Raw genomic sequence first — 23013 nt, forward strand, 5'->3', positions numbered from 1 at the left:
CATGTCCACAATGACCATGATAGAGTTGTATCCTCTTATTAAGTATGCTCAATGCCCCACCCTCACAAGGTGCCACCAATGAACCATGGGGCTCTAAGTTATGAGTCCCTCATTATAAGGGGAAGCCATATGTGAGCCTAGTGGTTTTTGACTTGTATGTCAAATAAGGTCTATGTGCTCGGATGGAAAAAATGTCACCTTTGTGGATCTAGCTTTTGGGTTAGATAGAGTAGTTATGTTGATTCAAACTCGAGGCACAATGCATCTGGCCCAATGGTAAAGGGAATATTTCATGCTTGACTAGGGAAGGATCATAATATGGTTGGATAGGTTGACTAGACTAGCTTTCTAGGCTATAAAAGGAAGACCCTCCAAAGCCATCATCAATCTATCTTTTACTAAGGTAGAGTTCTTTTAGCTAGCCTTAAGCTCTTTGTCTATTTGGATCAACATCTAAGCTTCACAATGCAAGTGCATGGGTGGACATAGCCATCTTTGTATTAGCTTATTTGAAATTAAAGTAGTTTCTATTTTTCTCATATTTGCTATGTATTCTTTACTCCTTACTTGGCATCTGTCTGCTACGTTGTGTAATTTTTATAGGTAACCCTAATATAACATTTGTATGATAAATGCCCATTTTTTTTCAGAGATGTTGACAAGTAGCTCAAACCTAGCAATTTAGAAACTTGGTAACAAACTTGAGTACATCATCCTTTATCTTTTTGTAATGATCACTCTTTCTTAAGGAGTTGAGTGTCTTGGTATAGCCAGGGTGTTCTCAAAATGGGGAGGCTTGCTAGAGTATATTCTTTGTGAGTTATTGAATTAAGGGAATGCATGGTCTTATCTTGAAGTAGATAAGTCCTTCCTTAATGGAGAAGTATTGGTACTTAAGCTTTAACTTAAGGTCTTACTCCTTATCTTGGATATCTCTTTGTAACTATTGGTACTTTGGGTCAATTATTAGTACTTTGGTCCTTGGATGCTTCTTCCTTTGCCATCTGGATGATAAGATTTATTAGCATTAACACTATGGTAGCTAGAGATTTTGCTCATTAAGGCTCTTCCAATACGAAGGCATTGAGGAATGCTTTGTGACTTAATGCATCTACAACTATATTCTCTTTGCCTGATTTTTTATTTGATCTCAAAGTTATAATCTTACAAGACTTCTATGCACCATTGCTATCTCATGTTTAGATCTAGTGTGGTAAACATCTACTTGAGACTCTTGTGAGTGGTGAATAAGGTAAATTTCTTCCCAAGAAAGTAGCACCTACATAACTTGAGATCTTAAATGATTGCCAATAGCTCTAAATCATGTGCAGCATAGTTTTTCTATTTTGTCTTTAACTTTCTTGAAGTGTAGGCCATTGGATAACCCTCCTACATGAGTCGACAACCCGATGCTAGAGAGCTAGCATATGTCTTAAACTTTCTTGAAGTGTAGGCCATTGGATAACCCTCCTACATGAGTCCACAACCCAATGCTAGAGAGCTAGCATATGTCACAACTTCAAAATCTTGATTTAGATCATGAGATTTAAGATAGAAGCTATCACTAAAATGTAATTGAGCTTTTGAAAGTTGGATATCTCAGCTGGGATCCATATAATATAAGTTTGTTTCTTGCACAGATTGGTGAGGGGTAACTATCAAGACATAATCCTTAATGAAAACTTGATATTATCCAATTAAGTCTAAAAAGCTTTGTATTTCATTGATTGGTTTTGGAAGTGGCCATTCTTGCCCATCTTTAACCTTGGATGGGTCCATTGCAATTCCTTTCTCAAATATTATAAATCCAAGGTACTCTATTTATACTTCTTAAAGAACATGAACTTACTCTTCTTCGCATAGAGCTTATGCATTCTTAACATTTCAAGCACAATTTTGAGGTGTCATTCATGGTCTCCTTCTGCTTTAGATTAAGTTAGGATGTCATCAAAGAAGACAAGGATGAAGTTGTTAAGGTAAGGCCTGAAAACGTATTGCACTAGCCTCTTGAAAGTAGGTAGGATATTAGCCAAACCAGAGGATATTACAATAAATTGGGATATCTTTCTCTTTGATCATGATTTTGTAATAGCATGCTTTTAGATCAACATTAGAGAATACTTTTGCCCCTTAAAACTGGTCAATAAGCTAATTGATCCTAGGAAACGAGTGCTTATTTTTTACTATCGCCTAATATAGTCCATGGTAATCGATGCAAAGATGAAGGGTACCCTTCTTCTTCTTCTAGAATAAGACTCACCATGGCGAGTTACTCAGTTAAATATAGCCTTGATCTAGCAGTTATTTGAGTTGTTCTTTTAACTTAATGACATTGGGCATTAACATTCAATTATGGCTTTTTTCTATTGGTCTAGCTTTTGGATAAGTTTAATTTTGTAGTCAATTTCCCTCTTAAAATAAACTTTAGTCAACTCTTCATGGAATATATGTACATACTCCTTCATCTAAGAAGGTTCTTCTTTAGATTCCTTATTTGTTTAATCTCGTTGAGCTTAATTAAGTGAACAAGAAATCCTTTCCTTAGACCTTGAGCAATGCATGAGGCTTTAATCAAGTGAATCTTTGCCTTACGAGCTTCACCCTATATAGTCACTTGATTTCCCTTCAAATTTTGAATCGAGATTTGGCCTTTCCTACAATAGATGTGGTGGACATGATTGGGGATTGACCAATCCATCTTTAGGAGTCCCTCACAGGCATCCAAGTTCATGCCGCCATAGAACCTTGTGCTAGGAGGCTCGTCATCTAAATCAAATTCCACCTTTTTTGATGTAGGTGTACTTTCTATCCCTAACTTCTTTACATATTTTGGTGAAATGAGAAACTGAGTGCTTCCATAGTCTATTAGAACTTTGAAGGGTTTAACTTGAGAATTTGTAGGTGTTTGAAACAATGAAAATTGGTGATTTTTCCTCTCTTATTGGTAGCATGGACTTTTCTTCTTTCCATCTTAGCTTTCATCGTGGCTTTCCTCTTCTTCTCACTCCCTATAAGTGAGTATTTCAACCTTTCCTTTTCCTTAGCCACTATCTCTCTATTTTGCCTATGAAACAGACCTTGGCAGAGAAGGCTTGATTTAACATTGGACATTAACTTTTGAAATGTCATGGCTTGTTTCTGTGGTAGCAACTTTGAGTATTATTGTTTCTAGTTGTTGGGACATAATTTTCTACTATATTGGCCTTGGCATTCTTCCTTAGGCTAATTTGTTGTTGGCCTCAGGCTCTTTTGATAAAGACACATGGTCGCTTGTTTGAGGAACCTTGCCCCCAATATCTTTTACACTTTGATATGTATTGGTCTTTCTAGTAAAGGGGTTTGTCCTTGGTAATGCATCTTGATCCTAGGGTCGCATCACTTCCAATTGGGTATCCAATGTGAGATTCAATCCATAAGAGAACTTGGCTACCTATTAAGTAGTGATCATAGGTGGGGCATACTTCTAGAGTGTTGCAAAAAGTGAGAATAGTAGGAATCCAAGATTAACATCATTTGGTGTAAGGTAAATAACTCATTTATTTTTGTGCTACAATAATATGGAAAAAGATACCTTTCGTAGATAGCTTCTTTTAACTGCTCCCATGTGGCATCGATGCGGATGTGCCATAGTATTGCCACCATTGCTTCTAGCATAGCCAAACTTCTCCTATCAACTTGAGCTTAGCTATCATGGTCTCAATTGAGGCATTGGTTCCAATAGTGAGGAAATAATTATCCATTTTCTTGATCCAAACTTTGCCATTTGTTTCTACACATTTGCCCTTGCCTCCAAACTTGGGTGCTTGACTTGCTTAAGGAGAAAATTCTCAATTGGATTTTGGTAGGGTTAGAAGTAGAAGTAATGACTTGGATTACAATGCACATGGTTAATTTTTGCATAATTCATCCAAGGTTTCATTTAAACTTTTATAGATTTGTGATAGAGACTCAAAGTAACATTGATATTGCACAATTGCATGTATAAATGGAAGGAAGGCAATACATCAAAGTAGGGATTATTTTGGTTAAAGGATTTTCTATGGAATTTGCATACATCGATGGTTTTATAAAGTGAGGATTTAACAAAAATGTCTAAAGTTTTGTACTTGAAAGAATGAGTCAATATAGTACATGTTTTTTATGATAATTCGATAAGTCATTAGTTCTAAATTTTGTGGAGTTTTTTGCTATTTTCTATATTGAAAAGACAATCTATAATCTAAGCAAACGTATTGGTCATTCTGATATGCTTACAAATCCTTGAATGGTTGCCTTCCAACTTATCATCCTATCCTATGATGTGCAAGGTTTCCACATCAAGCTCAACCCAACAAGAAAACCCATCTTGCTGGAGCACAATGCATTTTGTTTGTGATTGGCTAGGAAGATTTATTAACCAATGATGTATTGGGTCCAAGTGTTGGGGGCTAAAGGCAGCTTGTGCCTAGATGTCTACATTTACTTGTACTTACTTCTTGCACATGTGTACGCTACCCCGACCTCAACCCAATAAGAAAACCATATTGCCAAAGTACAATGTATTTTGTTTGTGATTGGTTAGGAGGATTCATTAATCAAGGATATATCGAGTCCATGTGTTGGGAGTTAAAGGCCGCTTGCGCCTAGATGCCTACATTTACTTGTACTTACTTCCTACACATATGTACGCTATAGGTGGTGGCCACCCATTACTATCACTTTATTCTTTATTCTATCTATGACAACAATAGAATAAGGGAAGGTAGGTCACATATTGTGATTGTTTGAGTTTCCAAACACCTTGCTCTCTCTTGCTTGAACCTTCATACCTCTTACTTCTCTCCTATTCTTCTCGTGCTTCCATTCTTGCTCCACCTTTCAATTGGTACTATAGTGGGCATTCAAAGAGCTTCACTGACATTCGCTTCAGCTTGGGAAGAAAGATTTATTCACAACTTCCATGGTAGCCACTCAATGAAGTATGCATTAGCTCCATTGCTTCTTCGACTTGCTCCATACCTTCCAAAAGTGATTAGGATTTTCCATTAGATCATTTGAGCCTCTCCCATTGATCTTTGACTTTAATAGTAGCTAAGAAGTAGCCTAGGGAACAACTTGCAATTTCTAGTGCAATTTTAGGGCTATTCCCTTGACTGTTACACCTTAGCCATTGCTTCCTCTAGCTCCTACTGTTCATTGCCCCATGTTTGAGGGCCTCTTCGGCTTCCTTTGGCTACATATCCTGCATCCTTTAAGAGTTTTGGATTAGATATCACTCTATAGTTCAGGGTAGGCTATTGTGTATTGTTTGAATAGCAAGCATTTCATTGGTCAATGCTCTACTAATGCTTATGGGACAAGTTTGCAATTCCCAGATGATGTATTGATGCTTAGGAAATGCTTTTCATTTTATTAGAGCTTGTTTAGTTCAATTCTTGAAGGGTTCTTTGCTCTAGTGCCCTATGGATAGCAAGTCTTCACTGTACAATCTTATGTATTGAATGCATACACATACTTTGGGGATGCTACATGTCTGTATTGTAGGTACATGATCCTAGATATCTTGCTTCATATCATTGAGCACTTGGATGTTATGAGGTTTATATATAGAGATTTGCTTGGTTCTTGGACTTTTTGAATTTGCTTTTGTGGAAGCACTTTGGTATTCTATTGCAAAGCTTAGACTCTTACTTGCTCATGTACATATGTTGAGTTGGTTATGGTCTATATTGTTCATGTAGATATCGATGTTTGTGGGTTGACTTGGCTTTGGATTGTACACTTAGTACTTTCTCTTATCAAATAGGTTTGTTAGCTTGGATGCATTTTGGTTATGTACTTGAGCTTCACTATTCATAAGTAGTGAGTTAATTGTAGATTGGCTGATCTTTGTTGCCTTTAGAAGATATTGTGTACACAATTGGCTTATGTACATGCTACTTCTTGTTTGGGATTGCATCCATGTCTTGGACATCTTTGAGTCTCTAGCAGTACTTGTGGTGCCTTGGTGGTTCATGCACTATTTTGCTCTACTAACCGCATTACATATCTTGTAGTTGTACATTTGTTTACTACAATTTTGTGAGCAACCATTCTAAAAGTCTAGATTTGGATAGTTCTTTGAGAGTAGATGTTGGTTATATGCACTCTATAATATCTATTTTATGGACATCTATACCTTGCACTATACCCACCTTTTGCAATTGATTTTGGGGTTGTTTTAGTGTTATTATAGTATTTGACTTATTCTTTAGTTTGTAGTTAATATGGCATCTACTACTGGGGATAGTGCCATCTTTAACATAGATAAGTTGGATGGCACTAATTTCAATTATTGTAAGACTCAAATTTGGCAAGTATTGTGGAAAAGAATCAAGTCTGATTGTTGAAATGCAGATGCACGAAGTTGGGGTTTGATGTATTGGCATGGGATGATCTGGGTGAACTATGCAACTCCACTTTTATATTATCATTGTCCAAGCAAGTGTATTTCAATGTTATTGAGACAAGAGGTGGTGCATATGATTTATATATAAGAGATGTGAACTTTATGACAAGAAGAGTCTTGCATTTCAATTGTATTAATTAAAGAAGCTTGTGGACTTTTGCATAAAGGAGGGCATTCTTATGTCTACTCATTTGAATGAGTTCCACTCCATTATCGATCAACTTATCTCATAGGGTATTAAATTTGAGGATAATATAAAGTCTCTATTTTTGCTTGTTACACTACCCGAGTCTTGGGATACATTCCAAAGTGCTATGAGTGCTAATCCTTGTGAAGATGGGCTTAAATGTTGAGATATAGAGGCTTTGCTTATGTGGAAGACATAAATAAAAAGAACATTAATGTAGGCTACACTTCTCATGCACTTACAGCTATTAGTAGACATGATGGAAAAGGGAATAGTAACAATGGTAGAGACTCACAGCCCAATAGAGGCAAGTCTAGGTCTCGTGGGCAATAACTCGGTAAGTCATGTGATCCTAAGTCTTCTCTTATTGTCATTATTGTGAGTAATAGGGTCACATTAGGCCACAATGCTACAAGATGCGCAATGATAGGTGCAAAAAAGGTAATAGGAAACCATAGAATTTGATCTTATTTAATATTCTTTTATTCTAGCTTAGATAAGGGGTTTCTACAATGAGGGAGTATTCCAGCCAGTTCTTAAACCTTTCCATGTATGTGGAAGGCATTTCTGAACAAAAAGCTATCTCAACCAATCATCAATGGGTTCAATGTTCCCATGAGCCCATTGGGAATTGATGAAAATGCTCATTTGGTCATAGTAGTGCTTTAAGGACAATCCAAGGATGACCGGCATATATTTGATGAATTGCTTTAGAGACACGAGTGTAACTTGACCAAGCTATGCCATGCCTTAATTAAAACATCGCAACAATGATCTAATAGTGTCCCTCATAGACAAGGTAGCACCTAAGGGGGATGAATATAATGGCTCTTAGGAGCAATTCTTTGAGGATCACAATGAGAATGAGGAAGATAGACTATGGCTTTGATGGGAAAACATTAGATCTTAAGCCTAGGAAGGTGAAAGAATTGGTAGTGGATGTCGAAGTGTAGTAAGAATAAACTTGAAGCTAGAATGGCTAGAATATTTAGAGGTCCTTAATCACAAATAGATAGAGTTTAAGCCCAAGGACCTACTCCTTGCTCTCAAAGTCCTTGCAACCATGCGAGAAAAGGACAATGAATGGAAACTCAAATCAAGAGTCTAGCTTGACAAATTTAGATTTTGATGCTAGCACGCACACCGATCTTGAGATTCCATTGTCAAGGAGGTGAATCTTGTGAAGGAGAGAGTACCTCTCAAGCTTGCATATATCCTTGATGACCTCTTAGGGGAGATGAAAGAAAGATCACTAAACTTTTGACTAAGTTTTAGGACATGCTTGGATGGAACTACACTAATCTTAAGAGGTGTGCCACCTCACATTTTGATGCATACAATACCTACAAAGCTCAATGTTAAGTGTGCTAAACAAAGACCCTACCCGATGAACCCCATATATTCTCATCTCATGTGAGAGGAATTAGACAAGCTCTTCACGTTAGGGTTCATCTATGAGATTGAGCACACACACTGGGTATCAACCATACTAGTGGCTGATACCTAAGAAGAACACACAAATTAGAGTGTGCATTAACTACTTGATGAACCCCATATATTCTCATGTCATGTGAGAGGAATTAGACAAGCTCCTCAAGGTAGGGTTCATTTATGACATTGAGCACATAGACTCGATATCAACCACAGTATTAGTACTCAAGAAGAACAAATAGATCAGAGTGCAACTACAAGATAGTTAATGTAGTTGCTAACAGAGATCACTACCCCTTGCCTTACACTGAGCAGATGATTGATGCAAGGAGGCATACACATTCCTAGATGGGTTCTTAGGATATACAACTCGATGCAAGTCCATCTTAATAATGGGCACAATATAGCCTTTGCCAAAGAATGGGGGTTGCTCACATACATAGTCATGCCCTTTGAGAATGTGTGAGAAACCTTCAATGCTTAATGTGCATGGTTTTCAAGGACATGCTTAGAAGTACCTAGAAGTGTTTGTCAACCATCTTTGTGTCAATGCCTCATGGAATGAGTGCTTAGACAATTTATGAGCATGGTGTAGGCAATACCACAACTTTCTCAAGTGATAATTATGGATAAGGCATGCCATCATTTTGGGCCACATAGTTTCCAAGAATGGCATAGCCTTTGATACACCTAAGATCATAGTCATCATGGAGCTACCACTACTAAAAAATGTCAAGCGCATGTAGTACTTCCTAGGACACATTGGCTATATAGATGCTTTGTGCTCATTGTCCAATAACAACATAGCCATTAATTTATCTAAGATCAATGTCATTACGGAGTTGCCAATACTAGAAAGCGTCAAGCTCTTGTAATGCTCCTTGGGACATACTTATTTTTATAAATGCTTTGTGCTCAACTTACGGACCATTATACAAGCTCTTAGTAATTTGGAAGTGGACAAAAGCTTAGAAAGCCCTTAAAAAGGGTCTTATTAGTGCATCCATTTGGCAAATCCCTAACTAATGAACCACATTTCATATACATATTGATGCATTTGAGATCATTGATTAGAGTGGTGCTTAGCTAACCTAACAAACATAATATGGATTTTCTAGTGAGCTTTACTAGTTCATAGCTCATGGAAATCAAAATGAACTATTGTAGTATTAAGTAGGAGGGACTTGACACACTATGAAGAAAGTTTTCCCTAATTTGATAGATGCCCCCTTCTTCTTTTTTGTAGACCATTTGACCCTATGCGGTAGGATTGATCACCGGATGGCTACTACTGCTCCTTGAATTTGAATTATAATGTGGTTATGAGAAAGAGAAAATAATATTACATGGCTAACTACATGTCAAGATTGTGGAGTTGTGAAAAGGCAATCAAAATTGATGACAACCTTCCTAACATCCAATTGCTCATGACATAGCAAGAGACTCAATTGTCTAAAGCTAACGTTACTTCTTGTTGTGTTAATGACATAGTAGATATCTTAGTGTATGGGCTTCCCACTATAGAATAGGCTCACCTTACATGCCTCCTCATCAAGACCATGCCTTATCAATTGATCAAGAGGTAATTATACATATTTGGATGGGAGAGTTTGTTGAGAAAATGTATTTGTGAACACCAAATGGAAGGAGTGTTAAAAGAAACATATAGGGCAATAATGGGAGGTCACTTTGATGCTAGAACCACTACTCAAAATGTACTCTAACCCTAGCTCTAGTGGTTGATTGTATTCAAGGAGCTTCAATGGTTTGTGAAACATTATGATGAGTACCGACACACCCATTGCCCATCAATAAAGAAAAATTTGAGTCAGTACTAGTCTTAGATCATTTGTGTTTCAAGAAATAAGAAATTGACTTCATGGGATCCATCAGCATGTAGCTTATATTCGCACGCATGATATAACATCATACCTGTGGGAATAGATCATACCTTGATTTGATTATCCCATAGATAATGTTAGTGATAGAGGGTCACACTTCGTAATGAAGTTGTGAAGCACATATTCTCTTTGTTTCTCATTATCCATTTTAACTTGACTTCTATTACCCATAAGACAATAGCCAAATTGAGTATACTAATAACAAAGCCCCAATCAATGTGCAAGTTGATGTCAACATCACGACCTAATTGGGACAACAATCCAATGGCCACACTATGGGCTTGTCAAATCAAATAAGATTGCAACATGTTAAACACTTTCAGATTGACCTATGGCACAAATGCCATCATGCTTGTCGAGTTTCTTATCCCCAGCTTGTGCATAGGAATTCATGGATGCTAGGAAAGAAACAAGGCATTTGGTTGAGTTTGAATGTCTTATAGAGACCAACCACCCATGGATTTAAAAGAAATCTTATTGTGAAGGGTTTTGACAAAAGGGGCTTGTTTCTCATGTATTTCTCAAAGGCTACAAGAAAAAGCTAAAGTTTAAAGGGATGGAATCTACTAACTTCATGCAATTGGCCTAGGAATGTAGAACTAGAAACCCTAGAAGGCAATGTAATTGGACACTTCAATGGTAGCTTTGCAAAGAAATACTATCCCCTAGGCTAGCAAAGTCATTGATTTTAACTGGCACTGATATTTAGCAAAGATCCCAACTATAAAACTATATAGATTTTACCTAGTTTAAAAACTTCAAAGTCAAATTGGTTACATCAATGACTTAGATGAGGATGGCCAATGAGTAATGCCACTAGCCTACCTCAAAGTCAACCTCAATGCTAGTAAAGAGGCCCTCATTGATGCTCTCACTAATGAAGGCTTTGAATATAACACTTATCTTATCACTTTTGGAGATAAATGGGAAAAAATTTACTAGCTAATGCTAGTGTAAGTTAATGGTGACAATAGAAATTGAGAATATCCCCATGCTCTTCTATGCCCTTTGTGATAGAAAGATGTGAGATAAGGAATCTTGCGAGGGTGACTGTTTAACTTCCACGCTAGATGTTAGATTGACTATGTAGAAGAACACATCCACTTGAACCTTCCTAGGGCTAGAATGATTTCTATCTTTAGCAATGGGGATCAAGCCATTGCACATCCACCATTAACAAGGGCCATGTTAGACACGTTCAATGCTCCACCCTCATAAGGTGCCACCAATGATCCATGGTGCTCTAAGTTTTAAGGCCCGCATTATGAGGAGAAGCCATGTCTGAGCATAGACATTGGATGGGTTCTAACTTGTATGTCAGATGAGGTCTATGTGATCAGATGGCAAAAAGGTGGCCTTTGTGGATCTAGCCTCTAGGTTAGATAGAGTAATTATATTGTAACAACTCGAGGCACAATGCATCGCGTTGTGGGATATGGGAGTTATCTTGAGGGTTGCAGAAGTGGCTCCTAGTTGGGGGGGTCTTAGGGGGGCCAAATGGACCCCCAAACTGGGGTTCGAGGGCTATGGCATCAATCCGATGATAAAGAAAATATTCCATGGAATATTCCTTGGCAAACTAGAGAACGTTCATAATATGGTCAAATATGCCGACCAGCGGTCTATAAAAGGAAGACCCCTCTAAAGCCATTGTCAATCTACCTTTCACCCAATCAGGGTTCTTCTAGCTACCCTAAGATATTTGCCTATCATCTATTTGGATCACCACCTAAACTTCATATTGGAAGCACATGAGTGGATATAGCCATCTTTGTACCAATTTGTCTGAAATGAAAGTAGTCTTTGTTCTTCTCATATTTGCTATGTGTTCTCTACTCCTTGCTTAGATTTTGTTTGCTGTGGTGTGTAATTTCTACACCATGTAGTCACCTACATCTATCAAATAGAAGCAGATCACAGAAGAAAACATATATAATGGCCTATGGAACTTCAAGACTAGCAACTAGAGCTAGGCCCATGGTAACCTTTAATGGAACCGAAAAGCACAAAAGATCATGAACACCCAACTAGGATATGTAAGCACTCTACATGGCACAATCGAGGCTATCCTTGATGATGTCTCTTTGCTCGATGGGTGTACAATACCCTTTTACTAGGGCAAGTTTATTATTAGTGGGACATTCACCTTTGAATATCCATATAAATATCTCAGGTGTCCTAAGATCGACAGGCCAACAACCCACCAAAAGGTGTAGAACATCATGAAAACACATCTCCACCAAGTTGATGGAGACCATATGTTAACCCTTAGACGAAAAAGGTGGAAAATCTAGAAAATCTAAAGCAGAAGACAAAGGCCAAGATAGAAGTGAAACGGAAGACGAAGGTGTGCCAAGAAAAATATGGAAACACAAGAAGTGCAGAAAAGTCCTAAATAAAGGAAAAAGACGCACAAGAAAAAGCACAAGTCAATACTTTTGTAAAAGAGCGCAAGTGCATTATGATTTAATTTAAAGAGCACTGAGCTCTCACCTGTGCAATTTGTAAAGGTAGATGGGCGGTATGAAGGAAGCTAGGAAGATAGGAGGACAATGGAAAAAAGGACCTAGACCATGGCTGGCCATGTAAAAAAGGGGATAAGGGGATGACGCCCAAAAGGGATTTAAGGTTTTGTATATAAAGCTGAAAAGTGAGTGAGAAGCTCATTCTTGTGTGTGGCAAAAAGTGACTCTGCTCTTCTTCTTCTTCTTCTTCTTCTTCTTGCTAGCTTGAGAATGTGAGAGTGTGAGGGAGTGAGTGTGTGAGGGTGAGGGACTGGGGAGGAGAAGCTCTCCATCTTGTCCTCTCTTCTTCTCTTCTCTTCTCTTCTCTTCTCAACCTTCTGTAAATCTTCATCAGCTACTTCTTCACTTCTTTTGACTTGAATAGAGCTTCCATTCATTCTTTTCCTAAGACAAGAACACTTCCCAAAACATCCATACATCCATCATAACACTCAACAGAAACAAATAGAATAGAACCACAGAACAACAGAGCAACAGGACTACAGAGCTACAGAAGCACAGAAGCTACAGAACTTTACAGAAGATCAACAAAACCCATAAAAATCATAAAAACCAAAACAAAACCAATTCAATCTCTCAAACCTTTTAAAACATTTCAATCATCTCTCAAAACATTCATTCAACCATCTCAACTACCAAAACAGAAACAAAACAGAAGAAAATCAGGCCTTACAGAACCATACAGAGAGAATTACAGAACTCTTCAGAACAACATATTTCATCAAAAACCAACATAAACCCTTTCAAACATACTCAAACCACTCCAAACACTTAAAAACATCTTCAAACTCAGACAATCAACCACCAAAAACAACCATTCAGCAACAAAAACAACAAAAAATCAGCCCAAAAACCAATCATTTTCACACTCAACATATAACTCAAACTATTAAAGGATATAAGAGTTCTGCATCCAAATCTGCAACTACAACCATGTGATAACCAACTGCATCAATCTTCACAGCTTCATCTGCATCAGCTCCACACAATTGAAAAAAACATCACCCAATACAAAAAAATACCCATATACAAATATAGTCTGAATGGCATGGATCCCCAAAAATTGGAGAGCAAAAAGAAATTTTCCATTAATAAAGGAGGAATGATACAATGAGGAAAAAGCTCCATTGCTGAGTAGGATGAAGGTATTTCTTCTTAAACTACATACTAAGCTTTAAACGCTCCAAAGCTTTACTCTCATCAACAAAATGCTGAGGCACATTCTGGAGGAACTGCAAGCAACACATCCTTTCCAGTAAGATGAGGAACCTGGTAGGGAAGGCCTGTGCAAAGTAATACAAAACATCCATTTGAGCAACAGTCACATCTACATTTGGATTGATGAGCAACTGAGGGATACTCTTTCGAGTATTCAGCTTTGACTTTGCTGATGCATGAAAGCAAGATACCAACAAAAATGAGCTGCAAGGCGAACAGTGGTATCCTCAGAAGTAGCATGCACTTTGGCAAAATGAAGATAAGAGTTCGAACATGCTGCAGATGTATCCCAAGACCTTGGAATGAGAGGCCAGTTAAATACCGGTCCTGTCACACAATCATGGAGTGTCCATTGTCTTCGACGGAGTATGTCACTATCATATCCTGGAGTATCTAGCACTGACTGGGGAGGGAGATTGACAGCAAACCTCCCTATGGGATGATTGGTTGATTTGGAAGTGGTTTGAGAGTGTTTTAGATGATATTGATTGTGTTTTGGAAGTTCCTGATGTTTGTTGGTGGTTCTGTGATGTTCTGATAGGTTCTGAATGGTTCTGTATACCTTCTGTTTTGTTCTATTTTGGTCTATTTTGTTCTGATTGTCTTCTGTAAGGAGGGATGAAGTATTGATTGATGAAGAATGAGATATTGAGAAAGTTTATTGAATGGTTTGTGAGAGTTTGAAATGGTTTGAGGGTGAGTTATGAGGTTTTGATAACCTTCTGTAACCTTCTGTAGATCTTCTGTAGAGCTTCTGCTTCTGTTCTGTCTCTGTTCTGTTCTGTACTGTAGTTGTTCTGGTACTGTTCTGTAGACTGTTCTGTATGCTTCTGTAAGTGTTCTGTGGAATGTATATGTGACTTTGGGAAAGTTTTCTAGCCTTGGAAAGAGGTGAATACAAGTGCAAAAGAGCTGAAAGAAGTGGAAGAAGTAGCTGCTGAAGACTCAAGTGAAGACTAGAGTGAAGTGACAGTAGTGAGCTATGAAAGGACACTGTAGTGGCTCTGGTGACCCTTCATATCAGACATACCTCTTGGGAGGGGTATCCACGACCTAAGAGTGATTATTGAGAGTAATTTTGAGAGATTATAGTGAGGATATGATGTATTATTGATGGAGTGTGAGAGAGAGAGTCAGAGATAGCCAATTCTACTCAAACAGAGTGATTGTATATGAGAGATTGAGAGAGAAGATTATGAAGATATTGAAGATGAATACTATGTGATGTATTTCCATTCAAAGATGGTGTATTCCTTTGCTTTCTTTGTTCCATTGATGGATTTTGTGAAGATATTGAAGAATATGGTTGATTCTATTCAAAACCGTGGGAGATCTACATGATGCTGCATGAAGATTTGTTGTGCCTGGTGTTCTTTTCTTCATTGTGATAATATGAAACATGATAAAAAAGCTTGTTGATGTTACAAGATAGATTTTCTTGCAAGAGAATTCCCTTTTCCTTGGTGTTCCTCTCGGGGCTCCATGTTTTTGGTGCGCAGCCGGGGAAACTTGCCATCAACAAGCACCAGAAGAGGCTGAAAATGAAGGAAATGGCATTGCCAAGAAGAGAAGAATTCAATGGATGATTGTAAAATTCCTTCTTCCACTGAAGAGTTGGAATTTCTCATAATCAAAGCCACTTTCCACAAAAAGTTCATCCCACAATGGCGGAAACACATCACCATCATGATGCATACTCTATGTGGTGGACAGTTTCCTCTTCCTATTGAAGCAGCAGAAACTTGCATCTTGGTGGTAAACTGTTTGGAAACAAACTGAAGAACAGAAACAGAGAGAATGAACATCCATGGAAGATTTGGCATTCATTGAGAAGTTTCCAGACAACATCAAGTGGGAGATTGTGAAGAAGCTTCAGGAGTCTTGGTTTGTAGAGGTTCACAAAGACAAGAAGGAAAAGAGTTGGAATTTGTTCGTGGATGCTCAACAGGAAGATACGTGGGATGCTTGGTGTTCTGACAATTTTGTTTGTCCAATTGGTAACCCACTGGAAGTTGGTAGACAGAGTGTTCTTTACAACGTACACTGTTGAAACTATCAGAAGCTGGCATTACTATGATGATGGCACCACCACAATGCTTAGACGTATGCATTTTGACACCTTCAGAACCGAATACCTTCCTCTGTGCAGTGGCATGAAAGCAGAATTCAGGGACATTGAAAAGAAAGAAATAGAAGAAATGCTGGCAAGAGAGTCCTCCAGAGACTGAAGCCTTCTGTTAACCCTCTGTGGAGCACTAACAACATAGTGGAGCCAACCCCCTGATGAATGACGCAATAAAGAGGCAAGCGTTAGAACGAGTCCAGAGGTACGTGAGAAGAGAGAAAGCAAGAATCAGAGCCGAGAGCGAGCTCGCAGCAGAAGTCGCCTTTGACGCCCTTGCGGAACTCTTTACAGAAGTCCCAATGGCACATCAAGCCCTTCGTCCTCCTGCTGGAGGTCCACTTCCAAGCCAGATCTGTCCTGGAAATATTGATGACAGGCCAACGAATGTAGTCCCATTGCCAGTTTTTAAGGGAGAGTACAATGAAGACCCCGATCTTCATGTAGCAGAGCTTATGGTAGCGTGTGTGGCTAACAATGCCAGAACCCCTGAGCATTGGTTGGCAATATTCTCCGCCACTTTCAAGGGCGCGGCATTTCAGTGGTATGAGAAACAAGCAGCAGGAACTTTTGGCACATGGGACGACCTGAAGTTGGCCTTCCTCACTAAATTCAGGCGTGAATGTTTTGAAGAGCGGATGAGAGAGGAATTTATGAACCTAAGTCAGTCCTCTGGAGAAAGAGTAGAAGCTTATGTCTCAAGAATGGAATCCATCCTGAAGAGATGGACTAACCATAATCTAGATGATGGCATTCAAAAGGGGGTGTTTCTCAGAGGATTACAACCAGAAGTCCGTAAGTTTGTGGAGCTGCAAAGACCAGCCACCCTGCAAGCTGCAACAGAAGGTGCAAGACTGTACGATGAAGTGGAAGCTCGATTAGCAATGAATACAGGAAGAGGAGTCCTACCTCCTCTGATGCCAGGAATGATGTACCCACCTAATGCAGTCCCTGGGACTGTTCCCTACCCCTACCAACAGATGCCCTCGGTATCACAGTACAGTGCACCAAATCCACAGTGGCCACAATCCATGCCTCAAATGGTGGTTCAACCACAACAACCATGGTCTCAACCAATTTCCTCAATGCCAAATCAGCAGCAACAGTGGAACCCTACCAACTGGAGTCAACAGCCAACAGTTCAAACAGGAGCTCTGAATCAGAACCAGAACAGAGACCCCTCTGTACTAGCCCAACCAGTTTATGCAGTGATTACAGAAACTCCTCAAAACCCTCCTGCCAGTACGTCAGGAGGAGAAAGCTTGAAGGATTATTTATCTAACTCAGTTGCAAACATCAAAAAGGAGTTGATGGATGTGATTACAGAGCAACTACAGATGTTGAAAGTGAACACAGCGAGCATATCCAACGTTGCAGGAGCAAGAAGAGATGTGATGCGGTCAAACACTTGGTGTGGTAAGTGTCATCAAGCAGGCCATTTAGCCACTGAATGTACACGAAAACCAACCATTCCTGGGACCTTCTGTTCCTACTGTTTGCGGAAGAACCATACAGAGGACATTTGCTCTCTGAAGGAGATGCATGATAGGAGAAGGAAGGAAGAAGACGCAAGATTCAACTTGCTGGAATCCAAAATGACAACACAAGATATTGGACCCAAGCCTAGAGAGTTTGGTCCTAATTTCGGACCCAGAAGATTTCCCTCTCAAAGTTACAGAGGAAGACAGTCTGGCGGTGGTCAGAGATCAGAAGTGGAATGTTACAGATGCGGAGAAAAGGGACACATCTCACCAAATTGTCCAAATCCTCGAAGGTCAGTGGATTACAAGCCCTTATGCAGTCGATGCAAAGGAGAAGGCCACACTGCAAAAGACTGTCCAAGCCCAGCCCCAGTGAAAAACAGTGCTACTGATAGTCCGTCCAAGGCTCAAGAGCCTACCTCCAATTTGGTGGAATTGGAAGTTGCTGCCATCACGCGTGCAAAGCAGAAGGAACCACCTATCCAGAAAGAAAATAACCCCCCTGCCAGAACAGTGAAGTTCAATCTTCCACCAGAAGAACAGAACAGAACAGAGCCTAACAGTGCCGTACAGAGCCCTACAGTGCCACATAGAGTTACAGAGACAATTACAGAGACAGGACCAGAGGTCCAGGATACAGAAGAGGAGGAAGTGCCACAAGTGGCAGAAGAAGTTCCTGTAATTCCTCTGATGGAAGAAAGAGGGAAAATGAAAATGGGTGTTGTCCCATTCCCTAATCGGTTAGAGAAGCCAGTGGATCCTATTAAGGAATACGATCTGGTCAGAGATCTAGATACCTTTAGACCAAACCTCACATTCCGACAATTATTGTTGTTGTCTCCCAGTTACCGGAAAATATTCAAAAGTATACTGACAAAAAGACGTGGTTTAAGGATTGCTTCCTCAACAGTGACAAAGTCCAACAAGGCTCCAGAGCCTGTAAAAGAAGTGGATGTGGCTAATGCTTTTCTAGATCCGGGTACTCCAGAGACTGGTGTGTGGATAGAAGGCTGCTTCATTGCAAATGCACTGATTGATGGAGGTTCATCAGTAAACATTATGACGGATGTGACAATGAAGGATCTAGGCTTACAAGGTGTGCAACCCACCCAATGGCTCATCAGACTGGCGGATCAGAGTAGAATCAAGCCTTTGGGCATTCTTCCATATGTGAAGTCTACAGTGGCTGGAAAAGATTATTGGTTAACCTATTTGGTGGTGAAGCCAAACTCTTATGGTACATCCTATCCTCTGTTACTGGGCAGACCATGGCTTTTTGAAGCCCGAGCAAGGACGGATTGGTTTAAAGGAACTTTGACCTTGGGTAGAGGACCCAACAAAGTGGTGCTGAAACTGTATGGTTCTCAAAAAGGACATGGATCCACCTCCTTGGAATTATCTTCTGACTTCCCTAATGAGGCTACAGATGGAACATCAGCAGACGAAGATGCTGTCAAACAGATCCTTCCCAAGAAAACAGTGGCACATTCCTTAACAGTGGATACTGTAAGCCGACTTCCAAAAGAGGCAAAGCCATTATCAATGGGTGAATATTTCCTGCCTGAACCAGAGATGACTTCGGAAATCACTTCTGACAGTGAGATAGAAGCATAGATGTACTGCTCTCCCTGTTACATGGTCACAGCAGGAACAGAAGCAGAAGCAGAGACAGAGGCAGGAGAGGAAACAGAGAATCTATTCTTATGTTACAGAGCTCCTACAGAAGCAGAAGCAGAAGCAGACGCAGAGACAGAGACAGAGATAGAAGAGGATGGATATGATATGGACGAAGAAGATTATGAAAGTGAGCCAGAAGAATCTATCCCACCTGAAGAGGATACATTTGAGGAAGAAGTTCCAGAGGTATCAGAAGCCGATGAGCTCATGCTATGGGACAGAATGGTGATGGTACCCTTTGGTCTGGTAAATGGATCTTCTCATATGCAAAACCTTTATAAGAAATGGATTAAGAAGAACAAGCCGTCTTTCAAGTGTGGCTCCTGCCGTCCTAACCCATCCTTGCCAAAGAAAGATTATGATGATGCACCGTGCCAACAAGTACCAGTCCCACAAACCCAACAGGCATCAGAGGGTCCCTGTTATGTGACGTTCCTGGATGTGTCATCATCAGAAGATGAGTCTTCAAGCCAAGAGGTAATTAATTTTGAAACCAAACCCGAAACGGCTCTTATCCCATTCCAACGTCTTAACGAGCAACCTAAGTCTCCACTAAAAGAAGAAGTTGGTTCTAGTGGGACATCAGAAGAGGACATCACTCCCTTGAAGGAGTCGGATCTGTATCCAGAAGCAGTCCGCGGGACCTTCATCCGTGAAGTGGAAGGTGAAAGGCAGTTAACCTTTGTGGATTCAGAAGGCACTGAATGCCACTTGAAGGTGGGTAGCAGTCTCCCAGAAGAGGAGTTGTCAACTTTGTACAACTTGTTGAAAGAGAATTTGGACGTGTTTGCGTGGTCCTACAAAGACCTAAAAGGGATTGATCCCACGATATGTCAACATCATATTGACTTGGAGCCTGATGCCAAGCCAGTACGGCAACGACAGAGGCGAATGAACCCGAATTATTCCACATTGGTGAAAGCGAAGCTGCTCAAGCTTCTGGAAGCCGAGTTCATCTATCCAGTGGCAATTAGTGAATGGGTTTCACCCATCATGGTTGTACCCAAGAAGAATGGCAAATTGCGAATATGTGTGGATTTCTGAAAGCTTAATTCCAAGACAAAGAAGGATCACTTTCCAATCCCTTTCACAGACCAACTGTTGGACACAGTGGCAGGACATGAACTTTATTCTCTTTTGGATGGATTCAACGGATACAACCAAGTCCAAATCGCAGAAGAAGACCAATCCAAAACAACCTTCACCACAGAATGGGGGACCTACGCTTACCGAGTGATGCCATTTGGGCTCTACAATGCCCCTGCTACTTTCCAACGAGTCATGATGGCCGCATTTCAAAATCATCTGCACGACTTTATTGAGGTATATTTAGATGACTTCTGTGTCTATAGCTTGATCCGTGAACACTGGGAACATCTGGAACAATGTTTTGATCGATGGCGGGAGTATGGGATTTCCCTCAACCTCGACAAATGCATCTTTGGGGTCTCTTCTGGAGTTCTATTGGGCCACATTGTCTCTGCACAAGGGATATCAACAGACCCTGCAAAGATCGAAAAGATTGCAGCTCTGGCAGCACCCACCAACCTCAAACAGTTGAGGGGATTCCTAGGCCATGTGGGTTACTACAGAAGGTTCATAGCCCATTTTGCGACAAAGGCAACTTCCTTGCACAAGCTCCTGAGGAAAGATGCAGAGTTTACTTGGACAGAAGAATGTGACAAAGCCTTCCATACTCTGAAGCAGTGTCTGATAGAGGCACCCATTCTGCAACCTCCTGATTGGACTAAAGAGTTCCATGTACACACTGATGCATCAATTGAAGGCTTAGGTGCTGTCCTCTGCCAAAAGGGCTCCTCGAAGTTGGATCAACCGATCTATTATGCAAGCCGAAAAGTCACTGATAGGGAACGGAACTATACAGTGACCGAGCTGGAGTGCTTGGCAATGGTGTTTGCCCTGGAGAAGTTTCGCCATTACCTCCTATATACCCACTTTAAATTTTATGTGGATCATGAGGCCCTGTCCTTCTTGATGAACAAAGCAGATGTGAAAGGACGAATGATGAAATGGCTCCTTCTATTCCAGGAGTTTGACTTTGAGGTGATTACTAAGCCTGGTCGTTCCCATGTTCTGGCTGATCATTTGTCGCGTATCCCACAAACTGCAGACGAGGAGCAGGATGATCCAGACCTCCCTGATGCTTCCTTATTCTTGGTAGAGACTGTAACTCCCTGGTATGCAGACATTGCCAATCTGCTGGCAACCCAACAGTACCCTCCTGGTATTTCTAGTCGGGAAAGGAAGAAGCTCATGCTAGAATCAGCCCCCTACACCCTGCTAGGTGGTGCACTGTACAAGAAAGGCAAAGATGAAGTACTCAGAAGATGTGTTGCAGGAAAAGAGATTGGGATTGTTCTGAAGGCTTGCCATGACGAGCCATGTGGAGGTCACTTTGCAGGAGAAGCTACAGCCAGGAAGGCTCTGCTAGCGGGATATTGGTGGCCTACCATCCACAAAGATTCCTATGATTACTGTAAAAGATGTGATGCTTATCAAAGAATGGGAAAACCCACCAAGACAAGTGCTATGCCATTGCAACCTATCCTTCCGTTGAAGTCGTTTGAGAAGTGGGGCATTGACTTCGTAGGTCCAATCGACCCTCCCACCAGAAGGAAACAGAACAGATACATCCTCGTATGTACGGATTATGTCACAAAGTGGTGTGAAGCTAAAGCCCTAAAGCGGGACGATGGTAACAGCGTGGCCCTGTTCATGTACGAGAATATCATCACCCGTTTTGGCAGTCCCTTAGAGTTGGTAAGTGATAGAGGCACGCATTTCCTCAACAAAGTCATGGAAGAGTTGACAGAGTTGTATAAGATCCGCCATCGCAAGTCCACTTCTTATTACCCCAGAGCCAATGGCCAAGTCGAAGTCACCAATCGCATCCTCTGCTCGATTCTGACAAGAACAATCGCTGCACATCGTCGTGATTGGGATGATCGACTTACAGAGACCCTCTGGGCGTACAGAACCTCCCATAAAGCAGTAACAGGACAAACACCCTTCCAGCTGGTGTATGGTACAGAAGCTGTTTTTCCTGTTGAACTAGAATTACCCTCTTTGAGAGTGGCTATCAAAGAGCGTTTGGGAGATGATGATTCACTGCAACGCCGTCTCCTGCATTTGGAATGTTTGGACGAAATTCGTCGGATGGCTCTACAGTGCATGGAAGCCACGCAAGCCCGACGTAAGGCTTACCATGACAGTTTCATCAAGCACAAGGAGTTCAAAGCAGGTGATTTGGTCCTAGCCTATGATTCACGATTTGGCAAGTTTCCTGGCAAGCTCTAGCAGCGGTGGATGGGCCCCTATAAGGTACTTGCAGTCAACCCTAATGGCTCTGTCCAAGTACAGACCGTGGATGCCTCTGATGATCCCTTTCTGATCAACGGATATCGCTTGAAGAAGTACTTCCCTCCTTGGGGATCTTGACAATTACGGACACTTGATCCTTTCCCTCGTTGGCGCGGCATTGTACTTCTTATGATGCTACTTCTGATAGCTGTTCTTTAATCACTCCTGATGAAGTGGACGCAACCCTCTATCTCCTCAAACTCCCCTTCCAGCCTTGATCTCTTATCCTCTATTTTCCACCAGCGACAGTGGCGAGGTGGGTTCTGACACATGGTCTTTCCACCATTTCCTTGTTCAATTTGAAGGAAAAAAAAAAGAAAAAAGGAAAAAGAAAAAAACAAAATATATCGGTCATGGGAGAAAAGGACTTAGGTCCCTGTCATGCCGACCTATTCTTCGAGAAAAGGTGGAAACACCCTCGGGAATAGGGGAAAATAAGAAAAAGAGAAAAAAAAAAACCAAAGAAGCAAGAAAAAAAAACAAACAAACAAATCTGTTATGAGAGAAAAGGAAGCAATTCCCTGTCATAGCAGGCCTCATTCCAAGAAAAGGTGGTAAACACCCTTGGGCGAGAAGCTGGCTGTGGAAAAGGTGGTAGCACCCAGCAGTCCAGAAAGTGGATTTATTGATTGATATCCCTCGGATCCAATTCCGAAGCTGCCT

This window comes from Lygodium microphyllum, chromosome 19 (genome assembly GCF_053477565.2).
Source record: "Lygodium microphyllum isolate KBCC chromosome 19, Lygodium_microphyllum_v1.1.10, whole genome shotgun sequence".
NCBI classification, from domain to species: domain Eukaryota; kingdom Viridiplantae; phylum Streptophyta; class Polypodiopsida; order Schizaeales; family Lygodiaceae; genus Lygodium; species Lygodium microphyllum.